This window comes from Arachis ipaensis, chromosome B1, assembly GCF_059453495.1.
Source record: "Arachis ipaensis isolate K30076 ecotype BB chromosome B1, ASM5945349v1, whole genome shotgun sequence".
NCBI lineage: Eukaryota > Viridiplantae > Streptophyta > Magnoliopsida > Fabales > Fabaceae > Arachis > Arachis ipaensis.
The window spans coordinates 30,970,472-30,987,150 of NC_142436.1; the positions used below are offsets into that span (position 1 = coordinate 30,970,472).

Genomic DNA, 16,679 nt, shown 5'->3' on the forward strand with positions numbered 1-16,679 from the left:
CATTGGAGCAAACAACTTTGAGCTAAAACCTCAATTAGTTTCTCTGATGCAGCAAAACTGCAAGTTTCATGGACTTCCATCTGAAGATCCTTTTCAGTTCTTAACTGAATTCTTGCAGATATGTGATACTGTTAAGACTAATGGAGTAGATCTTGAAGTCTACAGGCTCATGCTTTTCCCTTTTGCTGTAAGAGACAGAGCTAGAGTATGGTTGGACTCTCAACCTAAGGATAGCCTGAACTCTTGGGATAAGCTGGTCTAGGCTTTCTTAGCCAAGTTCTTTCCTCCTCAAAAGCTGAGTAAGCTTAGAGTGGATGTTCAGACTTTCAGACAGAAAGAAGGTGAATCCCTCTATGAAGCTTGGGAGAGATACAAAGGACTGACCAAAAAGTGTCCTTCTGACATGCTTTCAGAATGGACCATCCTGGACATATTCTATGATGGTCTGTCTGAATTAGCTAAAATGTCATGGGATACTTCTACAGGTGGATCCATTCACTTAAAGAAAACGCCTGCAGAAGCTCAAGAACTCATTGACATGGTTGCTAACAACCAGTTCATGTACACTTCTGAAAGGAATCCTGTGAATAATGGGACGCCTATGAAGAAGAGAATTCTTGAAATTGATACTCTGAATGCCATACTGGCTCAGAACAAAATATTGACTCAGCAAGTCAATATGATTTCTCAGAGTCTGAATGGAATGCAAGTTGCATCCAACAGTACTCAAGAGGCATCTTCTGAAGAAAAAGCTTATGATCCTGAAAACCCTGCAATAGCAGAGGTAAATTATATGGGTGAACCTTATGGAAACACCTATAACCCATCATGGAGAAATCATCCAAATTTCTCATGGAAGGATCAAAAGCCTCAACAAGGCTTTAATAATGGTGGAAGAAATAGGTTTAACAGTAGTAAACCTTTTCCATCATCCACTCAGCAACAGATAGAGAACTCAGAACAAAATACCTCTAATTTAGCAAACTTAGTCTCTGATCTATCTAAGGCCACTGTAAGTTTCATGAATGAAACAAGGTCCTCCATTAGAAATTTGGAGGCACAAGTGGGCCAGCTGAGTAAAAGGATCACTGAAATCCCTCCTAGTACTCTCCCAAGCAATACAGAAGAAAATCCAAAAGGAGAGTGCAAGGCCATTGAATTAATCACCATGGCCAAACCTGTGAAGGAAGGAGAGGACGTGAATCCCAAGGAGGAAGACCTCCTAGGACGTCCAGTGATCAATAAGGAGCTTCCCTTTGAGGAACCAAAGGAATCTGAGACTCATCTAGAGACCATAGAGATTCCATTAAACCTCCTTATGCCATTCATGAGCTCTGATGAGTATTCCTCTTCTGAAGAGAATGAGGATGTTACTGAAGAGCAAGCTGCCAAGTTTCTTGGTGCAATCATGAAGCTGAATGCCCAATTATTTGGTATTGAGACTTGGGACGATGAACCTCCCTTGTTCACCAATGAACTAAGTGATCTGGATCAACTGAGATTGCCTCAGATGAAACAGGATCCTGGAAAGTTCGTAATACCTTGTACCATAGGCAACATGATCTTTGAGAAGGCTCTGTGTGACCTTGGTTCAGGGATAAACCTCATGCCCCTCTCTGTAATAGAGAAACTGGGAATCTATGGGGTGCAAGCTGCTAAAATCTCATTAGAGATGGCAGACAATTCAAGAAAACAGGCTTATAGACAAGTAGAGGACGTGTCAGTAAAGGTTGAAGGCCTTTACATCCCTGCTGATTTCATAATCCTTGATACTGGGAAGGATGAGGATGAATCCATCATCCTTGGAAGACCTTTTCTAGCCACAACAAGAGCTGTGATTGATGTTGACAGAGGTGAATTAGTCCTTCAATTGAATGAGGACTCCCTTGTGTTTACAACTCAAGGTTACCCTTATGTAAACATGAAGAAGAAGCATAAAAAGCCTCTCTCAAAACAGAGTCAACCAGAACCCCCACAGTCAAACTCTAAGTTTGGTGTTGGGAGGCCACAACCAAACTCTAAGTTTGGTGTTGAACTCTCATATCCAAACTCTAAGTTTAGTGTTGAGGAGTCTCAACAATGCTCTGAACATCTGTGAGGCTCCATGAGAGCCCACTGTCAAGCTATTGACATTAAAGAAGCGCTTGTTGGGAGGCAACCCAATTTTTATTTATCTAATTTTATTTTTCTTGTTCTTTCATGTTTTATTAGGTTCATGATCATGTGGAGTCACAAAATAAATATAAAAATTGAAAACAGAATCAAAAACAGCAGAAGAAAAATCACACCCTGGAGGAAGACCTTACTGGCGTTTAAACGCCAGTAAGAAGCATCTGGCTGGCGTTCAACGCCAAAACAGAGCATGGTTCTGGCGCTGAACACCCAAAATGGGCAGCATCTGGGCGTTTGAACGCCAGAATTGCACCCTGGAGAAGAGCTGGCGCTGAACGCCCAGAACAAGCATGGTTCTAGCGTTCAACGCCAGAAATGGGCAACAAATGGGCGTTCAACGCCCAAAACAAGCACCAATCTGGCACTGAACGCCCAGAGTTGTGTGCAAGGGCATTTTGCATGCCTAATTTGGTGCAAGGTTGTAAATCCTTGAACACCTCAGGATCTGTGGACCCCACAGGATCACCTCAGGATCTCTGGACCCCACAGGATCCCCACCTACCTTCACTCACTTCTTCTCACCCCTCTTTCACACTATCCCATAAACACTCTTCCCCAAAACTCTTCACCAATCACCTCAATCTCTCTTCCCTATCACCACTTCACCACTCATATCCATCCACTCTTCCCCATAAACCTACCTCATAAACGGCACCTACCTTCAAAATTCAAAATCAATTTCCCACCCAAACCCACCCTATATGGCCGAAACCTTACCCCCCTCCCTTCCCTATATATAGCCCTCCATTCCTCCTCATTTTCACACAACACAACCCTCTCTTCCCCTTCTTGACCGAAACACATCTCCCTCTCCCTCTCCTCCATTTCTTCTTCTTCTTCATCTATTCTTTCTTTTCTTGCTCGAGGGCGAGCAATATTCTAAGTTTGGTGTGGTAAAAGCATAAGCTTTTTGTTTTTCCATTACCATTGATGGCACCTAAGACCGGAGAATCCTCTAGAAAAGGGAAAGGGAAGACAAAAGCTTCCACCTCCGAGTCATGGGAGATGGAAAGATTCATCTCCAAAGCTCATCAAGACCACTTCTATGATGTTGTGGCCAAGAAGAAGGTGATCTCTGAGGTCCCTTTCAAGCTCAAGAAGAATGAGTATCTGGAGATCCGACATGAAATCCAAAGAAGAGGTTGGGAAGTTCTAACAAAACCCATCCAACAAGTCGGCATCCTAATGGTTCAAGAGTTCTATGCCAATGCATGAATCACTAGGAACCATGATCAAAGTAAGAACCCGGACCCAAAGAATTATCTCACCATGGTTCGGGGGAAATACTTAGATTTTAGCCCGAAAAATGTGAGGTTGGCGTTTAACTTGCCTATAATGCAAGGAGATGCACGCCCCTACACTAGAAGGGTCAACTTTAATCAAAGGTTGGACCAAGTCCTCATGGACATATGTGTGGAAGGAGCTCAATGGAAGATTGACTCCAAAGGCAAGCTGGTTCAACTAAGAAGACTGGACCTCAAGTCTGTAGCTAGAGGATGGTTAGATTTCATACAACGCTCCATCATCCCCACTAGCATCCGATCTGAAGTTACTGTGGATCGGACCATCATGATTCATAGCATCATGATTGGAGAGGAAGTAGAAGTTCATGAAGTTATCTCCCTTGAACTCTACAAAATAGCCGAAAAGTCCTCCCCATGGCAAAGCTAGCTTTACCTCATCTTATTTGCCATCTATGTTACTCAGCTGGAGCTTTCATAGAAGGAGACATTTCCATTGAGGAAGAGAAGTCCATCACTAAGAAAAGGATGGAGCAAGCAAGAGAGCCCATTCATGGATCTCAAGAGACGCATGAAACTCATCACCATGAGATCCCGGAGATGCCTCAAATGCATTTTCCTCCACAAAACTATTGGGAGCAAATCAACACCTCCCTAGGAGAATTAAGTTCCAACATGGGACAACTAAGGGTGGAACATCAAGAGCACTCCATCATCCTTCATGAAATTAGAGAAGATCAAAAAGCAATGAGGGAGGAGCAACAAAGACAAGGAAGAGACATAGAAGAGCTCAAGGACATCATTGGTTCCTCAAGAAGGAAACGCCACCATCACTAAGGTGGACTCATTCCTTGTTCTTACTTTCTCTGTTTTTCGTTTTCTCTATGTTAAGTGCTTATCCATGTTTGTGTCTTCATTACATGATCATTAGTAGCTAGTAACTTTGTCTTAAAGTTATGAATGTCCTATGAATCCATCACCTCTCTTAAATGAAAACTGTTTTAATTCAAAAGAACAAGAAGTACATGAGTTTCGAATTTATCCTTGAACTTAGTTTAATTATATTGATGTGGTGACAATGCTTCTTGTTTTCTGAATGAATGCTTGAACAGTGCATATGTCTTTTGAAGTTGTTGTTTAAGAATGTTAAATATGTTGGCTCTTGAAAGAATGATGACAAGGAGACATGTTATTTGATAATCTGAAAAATCATAAAAATGATTCTTGAAGCAAGAAAAAGCAGCAAAGAACAAAGCTTGCAGAAAAAAAAAAGAAAAAAATAGGCGAAAAAATAGAAAGAAAAAGAAAAAGCAAGTAGAAAAAGCCAAAAGCTCTTAAAACCAAGAGGCAAGAGCAAAAAGCCAATAACCCTTAAAACCAAAAGGCAAGGGCAACAAAAAGGATCCCAAGGCTTTGAGCATCAGTGGATAGGAGGGCCTAAAAGAATAAAATCCTGGTCTAAGCGGCTAAACCAAGCTGTCCCTAACCATGTGTTTGTGGCGTGTAGGTGTCAAGTGAAAACTTGAGACTGAGCGGTTAAAGTCAAGGTCCAAAGCAAAAAAAGAGTGTGCTTAAGAACCCTGGACACCTCTAATTGGAGACTTTAGCAAAGCTGAGTCACAATCTGAAAATGTTCACCCAATTATGTGTCTGTGGCATTTATGTATCCGGTGGTAATACTGGAAAATAAAGTGCTTAGGGCCACGGCCAAGACTCATAAAATAGCTGTGTTCAAGAATCATCATACTAAACTAGGAGAATCAATAACACTATCTGAACTCTGAGTTCCTATAGATGCTAATCATTCTGAACCTCAATGGATAAAGTGAGATGCCAAAACTATTCAAGAGGCAAAAAGCTACAAGTCCCGCTCATCTGATTGGAGCTATGTTTCATTGGTAGTTTGGAATTTATAGTATATTCTCTTCTTTTTATCCTATTTGATTTTCAGTTGCTTGGGGACAAGAAACAATTTAAGTTTGGTGTTGTGATGAGCGGATAATTTATACGTTTTTAGTATGTTTTTAGTAGAATCTAGTTACTTTTAGGGATGTTTTTATTAGTTTTTATGTTAAATTCATATTACTGGACTTTACTATGAGTTTGTGTGTTTTTCTGTGATTTTAGGTATTTTCTGGCTGAAATTGAGGGACTTGAGCAAAAATCAGATTCAGAGGTTGAAGAAGGACTGCTGATGCTGTTGGATTCTGACCTCTCTGCACTCAAAGTGGATTTTCTGGAGCTACAGAACTTAAAATGGCGCGCTTCTAATTTCGTTGGAAAGTAGACATCCAGGACTTTCCAGAAATGTATAATAGTCCATACTTTGAACGAGTTTAGATGACGTAAAAGGGCATTGAACGCCAGTTCTACGCTGCTGTTTGGAGTTAAACGCCAGAAACAAGTCACAAACCAGAGTTGAACGCCAGAAATATGTTACAACCTGGCGTTCAACTCCAAAAAGAGCCTCTGCACGTGTAACATTCAAGCTCAGCCCAAGCACACACCAAGTGGGCCCCGGAAGTGGATTTATGCATCAATTACTTACTTCTGTAAACCCTAGTAGCTAGTTTATTATAAATAGGACTTTTTACTATTGTATTAGACATCTTTGATTCCTGGATTGTATCTTAGGATCTTTGGATCATCTTTGGACGCCTGGTTCTTAGATCATGGGGGCTGGCCATTCGGCCATGCCTGAACCTTTCACTTATGTATTTTCAAACGGTAGAGTTTCTGCACTCCATAGATTAAGGTGTGGAGCTCTGCTGTTCCTCAAAGATTAATGCAAAGTACTACTGTTTTCTATTCAATTTAACTTATTCCGCTTCTAAGATATTCATTCGTACTTCAACATGAATGTGATGAATGTGACAATCATCATCATTCCCTATGAACGCGTGCCTGACAACCACTTCTGTTCTACCTTAGATTGAATGAGTATCTCTTAGATCTCTTAATCAGAATCTTTGTGGTGTAAGCTAGATTGATGGTGGCATTCATGAGAATCCGGAAAGTCTAAACCTTGTCTGTGGTATTCCGAGTAGGATTCAGGGATTGAATGACTGTGACGAGCTTCAAACTCGCGAGTGCTGGGCGTAGTGACAGACGCAAAAGGAGGGTAAATCCTATTCCAGTATGATCGAGAACCTCAGATGATTAGCCGTGCTGTGACAAAGCATTTGGACCATTTTCACAAGAGGATGGGATGTAGCAATTAACAACGGTGATGCCCTTACATAAAGCCAGCCATGGAAAGGAGTAAGATTGATTGGATGAAGACAGCAGGAAAGCAGAAGTTCAGAGGAACGAACGCATCTCCATACACTTATCTGAAATTCTCACCAATGATATACATAAGTATTTCTATCTTTATTTTCTGTCTATTTATTATTAATATTCGAAAACTCCATAACTATTTTATATCCGCCTGACTGAGATTTACAAGGTGACCATAGCTTGCTTCAAGCCGACAATCTCCGTGGGATCGACCCTTACTCACGTAAGGTTTATTACTTGGACGACCCAATGCACTTGCTGGTTAGTTGTGCAAAGTTGTGATAAAAAGTTGAGATTACAATTGAGCGTACCATGTTGATGGCGCCATTGATGATCACGATTTCGTGCACCATTGCTGCTTCTAAATCCACCAACTTTGCTTCTCTCAACCCCTCCATTCGACATTGAGTCTCTTCTTAAGTAACTTCTCTCTGATGCATGAGCATCTTTTAGTAGTTTTCCTTATTATTCTCTTAATAAAGTTAGTGATCTTTCTTTATATTCCTTGAAATCTTGCTACTTTGAGTACTTTGTGTTTTATTTTGTAGGAGATTATTAAAAGAATGTTAGCAAGAACAAAGAGGAAGAAGACAAGCAAAGGAAGCTAGCATGAAGCAGAGGAAGGTGGCGTGCAACTCCACTCTGGAGTGCCATGCCCTCAATGAAGCAAAGAGGGGTGGTGTGCAATGCCACCTTGGGCGTGCCACGCCTTCCACAAGGCATGAAGAAGAATGAAGAGTGGCGTGCCATGTAACACCCTAACTATCAAAATGTCACGCTTCCGGTTGCGCCACTCTGATTGATCGGGTATTACGACGACTCTTATAATATTTAATATTAAAATATGAGCCTGTTTAAAACTTGAACCGAATTTAAAAAAAAAAAACATCCAAACTAAAAATATAAGTTACAATACTCACAGGAAATATATATATATATATATATAATTTACAAACATCTCATATCAAAATCCTATCCCTCTTATAAGACTTGCAAAATTAAAGACGAGAAAAACATAAATACTAAAACAATACAAAATATCAGCTGATAGAAAATAAATAATATCCTCTGAACTTCGTCGTCTGTAACATGAAAAGAGAAGATCTGCAGGGGAGTGAGAACATCATCCTCGAAAGGGTTCTCGCTATAGGGTTGCAGAAATACTATAATAGGATACGCGAGATAAAATCGTTACAGTGATCAATAACCGCCTTATGCATCATTTCAAAAGCAAAGGTTTACTATAAAAGAAAATATGAAATCTTTCTGAAAGAGGAACTGTTCATTTCTTAAAAATTCAAAAGCCTTTCAAAAGGTTTATCTATGCTGAACCAGATTAGTTTTTCATACTTTTCTAAACAATATACACAAAACCGAAACCAATCATCAGCCCATTTCTTAATCAACTACGGCCCTAGGCCCAAACAACCCAGACAACAACCAACCACCACAGTCCAACAGAGTCTCAGTCGCAAACACAAATAGGACAGTTCAAGCACAAACAAACAGTTACGGCAAGTAGAACATTTAGCAGTTAATCACAAGTAATCACAAAGGCAAACCAAGTACAATATGCACACCCAAACAAGGTCACATAGATGCATATGATGAATGCCTGTCCTAGTGGCTAATGATATCATCAGTCGGTTATAAAGCCAACCCGACAAGTCCTGGTAGCTAACCATTAGACTGTCCCTCTATCGTGCATCCCCAACTCGAGTTATTCATAATCATAATCATAATTCACATCCAACACCCTCACTGGTGTTTATTCACAGGGGCGAGCTCATCCGGAACTTTCACAGTGTCCGGCCACACTTACGACATAGGGTCAGCAGAGTATCGAGTTTCAACCTGGAGCACATGGTGGCTAGCCACTGCTTTCACCCAAGAAAACTCGTATCACAGATAATTGGAAGTGCAACAATCACTTTATCAGCTCAAAATCATTCATATTCATACTCAGCCATCCGGCTCATAACATATTCCACAATCAGCCATAATTCATTATCATATACAGCCATTCCGGCTCATAACATATAAGCACTTCCACCATCCAACATCATCAAACTCATAAAATCATCATTCAAGCCATAAATCACTTTTTCTCAATTCAATTTACTTTGAAATCGACAATCAATTATTTCCAGCCTTGGCTTTAAAATCCCTATTTCACAAATCTTTTCAGGCTCATAACCACTTTTCCTCAAATGTAACTTTCTCTTTTCTAAAACAAATTCACCCTCAGCATTGTATTTCCAAAATTCCAAAACCAAGACAAATTAAAATCTCCTTTGAAGAATTCAAAATCATTCATCCTAATATAGGATTCGATAATAAAATTTCTCAGCCGATTCTTTGAAATTCTTAAAATCGTATATCCTTGGTTTAAGCAAATAAAAACAGAGTTCATTATAAAACTGGATCATATAAAGTCACAAGTCCCAACCCAATCCAAAGTCAATTCACTTGAAACGGAACCGATTTATTTTAATTAAAACCACTTTTAGGTTCCTCCTTAAAACCAATTCTCTGGCTTCTTCCAAAATGTCACAAACGCAATTATTCAGTCAAAGTCTAATTTCCTTTAAAATCACTAAAAGCACCTCTGAACGAAACCTTTAAGTCTAACCAAAAGCAAAAGTCCTTTTTATATTAAAAATCAATATTAAAACATAATACTTTTCTTCAGTGATTCAAATGGTAAAATAATTTATTTCTAAATAAATCGAACTCAAGACATATAGTTTACTTAAATAAATTAAGCTCGAAAACATAAATATTTTCTTAATAAATCAAATAATACAATTTCTCAAATCCAAACCTTTCTAAATAACTTTTCAAACAAAGTCTAGGATTTTAATAGAAATTTCGGCAGCACCTCACCTAAAACTTGGACTTTGCCGCCTAGTTCGGATGCCAACTAAACCATTCCACAATCTTTTTCAACGGTCCAAAATCCAAAATCAGTTCAAAAGCAAGCTAAATCCAATATTCACCTCATTTTCATATCTCAAGGAAACTGTTTCAAAATCAACTCATTATCAACCGATTAAATTCATTTCCAAAACTTTAAAGAAACAGTTCAGCAACAATTCATTTATCAAAAACAAAACAATAATCTAATCAAAACATATAATCATATCCATCCAAAGTAGCCAAACAATACATAAGACTGGTACAATCACTAAAAGTATATAATTCTCACACCAGTATCCATTTATAACAATTCCAGATATAAAATAGCTTTTTAGAAGAGCCCCTACCTCAATACGCAAAACCAAAACCCAAATGCGTCACAGGAACCTTCTCTCTCAACCCGAAATCACCGAAAATTGCAACCTCAGCTCCAAGCCACTTTTGCAGTAACCACAGCAACTCTAATCGTGACATACAACAACTGAAACTTAATGTTATAGCAATTAACGCCGCAAAAATTCAGTGTATGATAATAGAGCAGCGATTAAAGGACTCTTCAAAACAAAAATGCTTACCATACTTGAGGGAACCAAGTAGCGGCAGCACCAGTGGCAATTCTGGCAACACCAACGCCACAGCCGGTGACCAGAACGATGATAACTCGCGATAAACTTTTAGCACAACCAGCCTTAGCAACAACTCTTATGGCAGTGGAGAACTTAACGGATAAGGAAGCTGAAGCAAGGTTAGAGCTTAAAAACACAGAGGACTCAGCGGCTGTTTTCGGTGACAGAGGCGGCGGCAGTGTTTTTCCGGCGGTTGAAGCGGCCAGAAACGGTGCAGGTCTCCTCTCTCTCTCCTTTGCTCCTGTGCTTTCTCTCTCTCTCACTCTGTGCGACCTGACGACCTCCTTCCCGGTGGCACGGTAGCGGCAGGGACGACTGGGAGATGCGATGACAGCGCGAACACAACAGCGGCGACGGCGAGCTAGTCCGTGACGGGGAGGACGACGAAGGCCCCACGTTTGGCCTCTCTCTCTCTTCGTTGATGGTGACTGCTCCACTCCTCCACGGTGGCGCCGAAGATCAAGGACGGCGACGACTCTAAGGGAGACGACAAGCAAGGACGACGACGGCTCCTCGTGGTGGTCGATCTCCCCTGTTCGGAGACATCAACGGTGGAACGGGCTTGGTGGAAGGCAGAACGACGACTAGGCAGCGACGATCGGCGTGGCTTCAACGGTGATGCTCCTCGCGGCTCTACAAACGGCGACGATGAATTTGATAGTGACGGGAGGCGCGACGGAGCTGGACGGTGGCTGGGCACGGCTCCCTCTTCTTCGATTCCAGGCTCTCTGTTCTCCCTCGATTCCCCATTCTCCCTTCTCTGCCTCTTCTCTCTAATTTCTGTTTCTGAAGCGTGTATTACGTTGGAGGGGTTTTGGGTGGCTGCGCGTGTGTCAAGCTTGGGGGTGGGGAGTGTTTGCTGATAGGGTGGCAGCTAGGAAGGGAAATTAGGGTTAGAGTTGTGTGTGTTGAGTTTTAAGATTAGGGTAAAATTAGGTACAAGGGTAATTTTTTAATTTCAAATAAAAATATGGATAATATAATAATTAGAAATAAATTTTAATCCAACAATAATAATGTATAAAAATACTATTTGTTCATCAATTTCACAAATTTTTTTCAATAAAATGTTCAAATCCAATGATTAGAAATAATATAATTAAATTCTTTATTTTTCCAAAACAGTAGTATTAATATTTTAAAATATTAATTATTTATTCCAAATCATATAAAATTCTTATTATTTTATAACTACCAACTTTATAATTTAAATATAGAAAATAATTCAATAATTGTAAAATTGGATAATAATCTTAATTTATTTCAAATTCAATTAATCGAAACTTGCTTTAATTATCTTTAATAAATAAATTTCTGAAATTAAAGCTACAAAAATATTGAATTTGAAATTAGCTCATGATAGCCCTTTTTCAAAAGTTCTGGGTCTTACATTCTACCCACCTTATAAAAATTTTTGTCCTCGAAAATTGATACAAAACGAAAGAAATTTCATAACAGTTCACTCTTGAACACATTTAAGGAAGAAGCAAAAATATCTCAACATATATATGGTTTTCAAATACTTGGATTGTCGCATGCATAAAGATACAAAGGTAGGAGTGTGATTGCAAAGCAGACGTTACAAGTTAGGCTCAATGCAAAAGATGACATGGTTCAAACATGTGATAGTAAAGCAAGACATCGAAGGCTATAAAACAGGGTGGGGTTAAAACGACGTGCTTAACATCTGCACACTAATCTCGTATCAACCTCAAAGCTTCAACTTTCCAACTCCATCAATCACGTAACAACCCCATAACCGGCCACAAGTCTAACACCCACAAACTCTTTCACAAGGAACAAAACTACCACAACCCATCATAACGTTACACACCTACCGTTTCACCTTCCATATACACATATCACATCTTAAAGAACTAACGCATCGCATTACTACACCTACAAGTCGTACGTGACATCAAAATAATTCTCGAGTCTACTCAGAAGGATACAAGAATTTAGAAAGGAGAGACAAATGTCAAAGATAATACTCATAGATTTGAAAGAATGTATGAAATTCCAGGTAAACAAAGATGCTCAAGCAATGAAGTTTGCTAGAACTAAATCAACTGACAACTTCAAAGATAACCCTTGGATCAAGGAAATCCAATATGATCAATAAGAAGAAAAATTAGCGCATTAGTTTGAAACAAATTCAAACTGATTCGAAGAAGTATGAGGTTTTTAGAAAAGAAAATCCAAGGCCAAAGACAAACCTACAAGAGTCGAGTATGGATGAAACTCTTTCGAATGCATTGCTCATGAAAAGCGTTAAACCTTTCGAAAACTATTTCACGTTTTCAAAGAAAAGATGCGCAACAAACACTTTGTAAGAGAATAACAAAAGTATAAATGTGGCATTACTTTAATAAAATTTTCATGTCGAAAGAGATTAGGTAGAGTTTTAAAACGAAATAAACACTGATTTGGCTAAGAGCAAAGATATTTCCTTAAATATTTTAGAAGGATAGTCAGGAATACAACTAAACCAAAAGTAATCATAAAACTCGGAAGAAAATCAAATGATTGTTCAGAAATTCTCTAAGTCCATATCCAAACAAGCATGTATAAAATTATCGCAAGGACGGAAGAAGAAATTAAACTCTATTTAGAAAAGAAAATCCGAGGTAAAAATTTGCTTATAAGTTGGTACAGGAAATAAGTAGTGCATTACAAACGAACAGGTTTCTACTAAATAAGGAAGGATTTCAAATCTTCATTTAGAATAGCGCATGCCAACTTTAAATCAACTGTCAAAAATTGAACAATGGTTTCAATTACAATCAAGCAACAGAAAAATAAATTTAGTTTAGAATTTCTTCAAAGAGAATTCAAAACTTCTTTAAAAAGTTCAAAACAAGACTCCAAAAGTATACTTGAAATCACTATCTCAAAAGGACACTCAAGAAGATTAGGATGTACTTAAAAAGGAGTCAAGCCACACAAGAAAGGATCTTAAATTAAGGGAGTTCAAACAAGATCTACTAGGCATGAGCATCAAACAAGCTTTCAATTGATCCAAAAGAATACAACAGTCATAGAAAAAGATAACTCAATCATTAGTAATTTCTCAAGAATAAATCTTTGACTAAGAACTCTAATAGAGACAATGAGAGGATAAACGATGCACTAATTTTGAAACGAATCAAGCTGACTCACATAAGAAGGATATTCACAAGAGAGGGAAAACCAATATCAATGGTAATGTTCACAAGATGTAAAAGATTAGTTAAAAACAAAGTCAAGTATGAAATCCATAGAAACAAAGACTTAAGGAATTAGTCCATGCTAGAAAGGAAAGATATGAGCCCAATATTTTCAAAAGAACAATAATTGCATAAGCAATGTATCATGCTAAATTAAATTCAATTAAAAATGAATTAGGCGATACTTGTCAAATGAAGATCAATCGGAATAAAGGCGAAAATCTTTTCTTTCTAAAATTTTAAAAAATATCTAAGCACATAATCAAATAAAGATATGCATAAGAACTGTAGTAAGGTTGTTTGGAAAATCAAATTGTATTTAGAGTAAGTATAATTCCTTAAACCAGTAGAAGAATAGGTGAGGTATTAGAAATAAATAGTTTTAAAATTGCATAAGAAATTTTCAATGTTTTATATAGATAAGAGCATATAGAATCAACAGCAATTTTTGTAAAATTTTCAAAATTAGTTGTAATTACTGTCAAATAAGAGAAAAACTGAATCACAATTTCTTTAAGAATGGACTCGGAAAAAGGACCTAAAAGGCACAGCGCATCAAGACAAATTCAGAGCTATATCAAGGAATACATGAATCAAGGAGTACTTGAATCAAGAAGAAGAATTTAAACAGAGAAAGATAGATACAACAAGGATTTCAAACAGCATATGCAATTAGGATCAAACAAGAATGCATAGGAGTAGAGGAATAGGATTGAAAAAAATCAAACTACTTTTCAAAAGAATTAGCAAACAAGAACTTCAAGATAGGCTAGGAAGGAACACGTTAACTCCAACAGAATTTCAAGACACATACTGAGTAACCTCGAGAAATAGTCTCTAACATTTCCAAAACCCACGATTCGCTTTACCCAAAACTCGTATATCATCTATGATAACCCATTAGTGCTCTCATATACATAATTCGCTAGTATTAAGCCGGCCAAACTTAATATCAGGAACTATGCAATGCAAGTCTAATGGCATTAATCAATAGACCGTCATGTGCATAGAGCTCTAATTCTTGTTATCCGAACAAGACCTACTACATGACAATGCTCAGAGTATGCAATTGAAGTATAGTCAGTCCATTCCTCAGGCTCTACAGGAAGGACCACTCTGATACCATAATGTAACACCCTAACTATCAAAATGTCACGCTTCCGGCTGCGCCACTCTGATAGATCAGGTATTACGACGACTCTTATAATATTTAATACTAAAAAATGAGCCTGTTTAAAACTTGAATCGAATTTAAAAAAAAAAAACAAACATCCAAACTAAAAATATAAGTTACAATACTCACAGGAAATATATATATTAATTTACAAACATCTCATATCAAAATCCTATCCCTCATATAAGACTTGTAAAATTAAAGGCGAGGGAAACATAAATACTAAAACAATATAAAAATATCGTCTGACAGAAAATAAATAATATCCTCTGAAATTCGTCGTCTGTAACCTGATAAGAAAAGATCTGTAGGGGAGTGAGAACATCATCCTCGAAAGGGTTCTCACTATAGGGTTGCAGAAGTACTATAATAGGATACACGAGATAAAATTGTTACAGTGATTAATAACCGCCTTATGCATCTTTTCAAAAGCAAAGGTTTACTATCAAGAAAATCTGAAATCTTTTCTGAAAGAGGAACTGTTCATTTCTTAAAAATTCAAAAGCCTTTCAAAAGGTTTATCTATGCTGAACCATATTAGTTTTTCATACTTTTCTAAACCATATACACAAAACTGAAACCAACCATCAGCCCATCTCTTAATCAACCACGGCCCTAGGCCCAAACAACCTAGAAAACAACCAACCACCACAGTCCAACAGAGACTTAGTCGCAAACACAAATAGGACAGTTCAAGCACAAACAAACAGTTACTGCAAGTAGAAAAATTAGCAGTTAATCACAAGTAATCACAAAGACAAACCAAGTACAATATGCACACCCAAACAAGGTCACATAGATGCATACGATGAATGCCTGTCCTAGTGGCTGATGATATCATCTGTTGGTTATAAAGCCAACCCGACAAGTTCTGGTAGCTAACTATTAGACTGTCCCTCTGTCGTGCATCCCTAACTCGAGTTATTCACAATCATAATCATAATTCACATCCAACACCCTCACTGGTGTTTATTCACGGGGTGAGCTCATCCGGAACTTTCACAGTATCCGGCCACACTTACGACATAGGGTCAGCAGATTATCGAGTCTCAACCTGGAACACATGGTGGCTAGCCACTGCTTTTACCTAGGAAAACTCGTATCTCAGATAATTGGAAGTGCAACAATCACTTTATAAGCTCAAAATCATTCATATTCATACTCAGCTATCCGGCTCATAACATATTCCACAATCAACCATAATTCATTATCATATACAGCCATTCCGGCTCATAACATATAAGCACTTCCACCATCCAACATCATCAAACTCATAAAATCATCATTCAAGCCATAAATCACTTTTTCTCAATTCAATTTACTTTGGAATCGAAAATCAATTCTTTCCAGCCTTGGCTTTAAAATTCCCATTTCACAAATCTTTTCAGGCTCATAGCCACATTTTCTCAAATGTAACTTTCTCTTTTCTAAAACAAAGTCACCCTCAGCATCGTATTTCCAGAATTCCAAAACTAGGCCAAATTAAAATCTCCTTTGAAGGATTCAAAATCTTTCATCCTAATATAGGATTCGATAATAAAATTTCTCAGTCGAGTCTCAAGACTTTACAGAAGAATAACCTATCTGAATTTCTTAAAAATTCATTAAAATTCTTAAAATCATAGATCCTTGGTTTAAGCAAATAAAAATAGAGTTTATTATAAAATTGGATCATATAAAGTACCAAGTCCCAACCCATTCCAAAGTCAATTCACTTGAAACGGAACCGATTCATTTAAATTAAAACCACTTTCAGGTTCCTCCTTAAAATCAATTCTCTGACTTCTTCCAAAATGTCACAAACGTAATTATTCAGTCAAAGTCCAATTTCCTTTAAAATCACTAAAAGCTCCTCTGAACGAAACCTTTAAGTCTAACCAAAAGTAAAAGTTCTTTTTATATTAAAAATCAATATTAAAACATAATACTGTCCTTCAGTGATTCAAATGGTAAAATAATTCATTTCTAAATAAATTGAACTCAAGACATATAGTTTACTTAAATAAATTAAGCTCGAAAACATAAATATTTTTTTAATAAATCAAATAATACAATTTCTCAA

At 37.8% G+C, this 16,679-nt stretch overlaps 1 non-coding gene across 1 annotated transcript; it reads right to left on the minus strand.

Moving 5' to 3' along the window:
- Positions 1-301: 301 nt before the first annotated feature.
- Positions 302-409, minus strand: LOC148576109 (small nucleolar RNA R71). Its single transcript, XR_015904418.1, has one exon. It is a non-coding gene; the product is annotated as a small nucleolar RNA R71 (small nucleolar RNA).
- Positions 410-16,679: the final 16,270 nt, after the last annotated feature.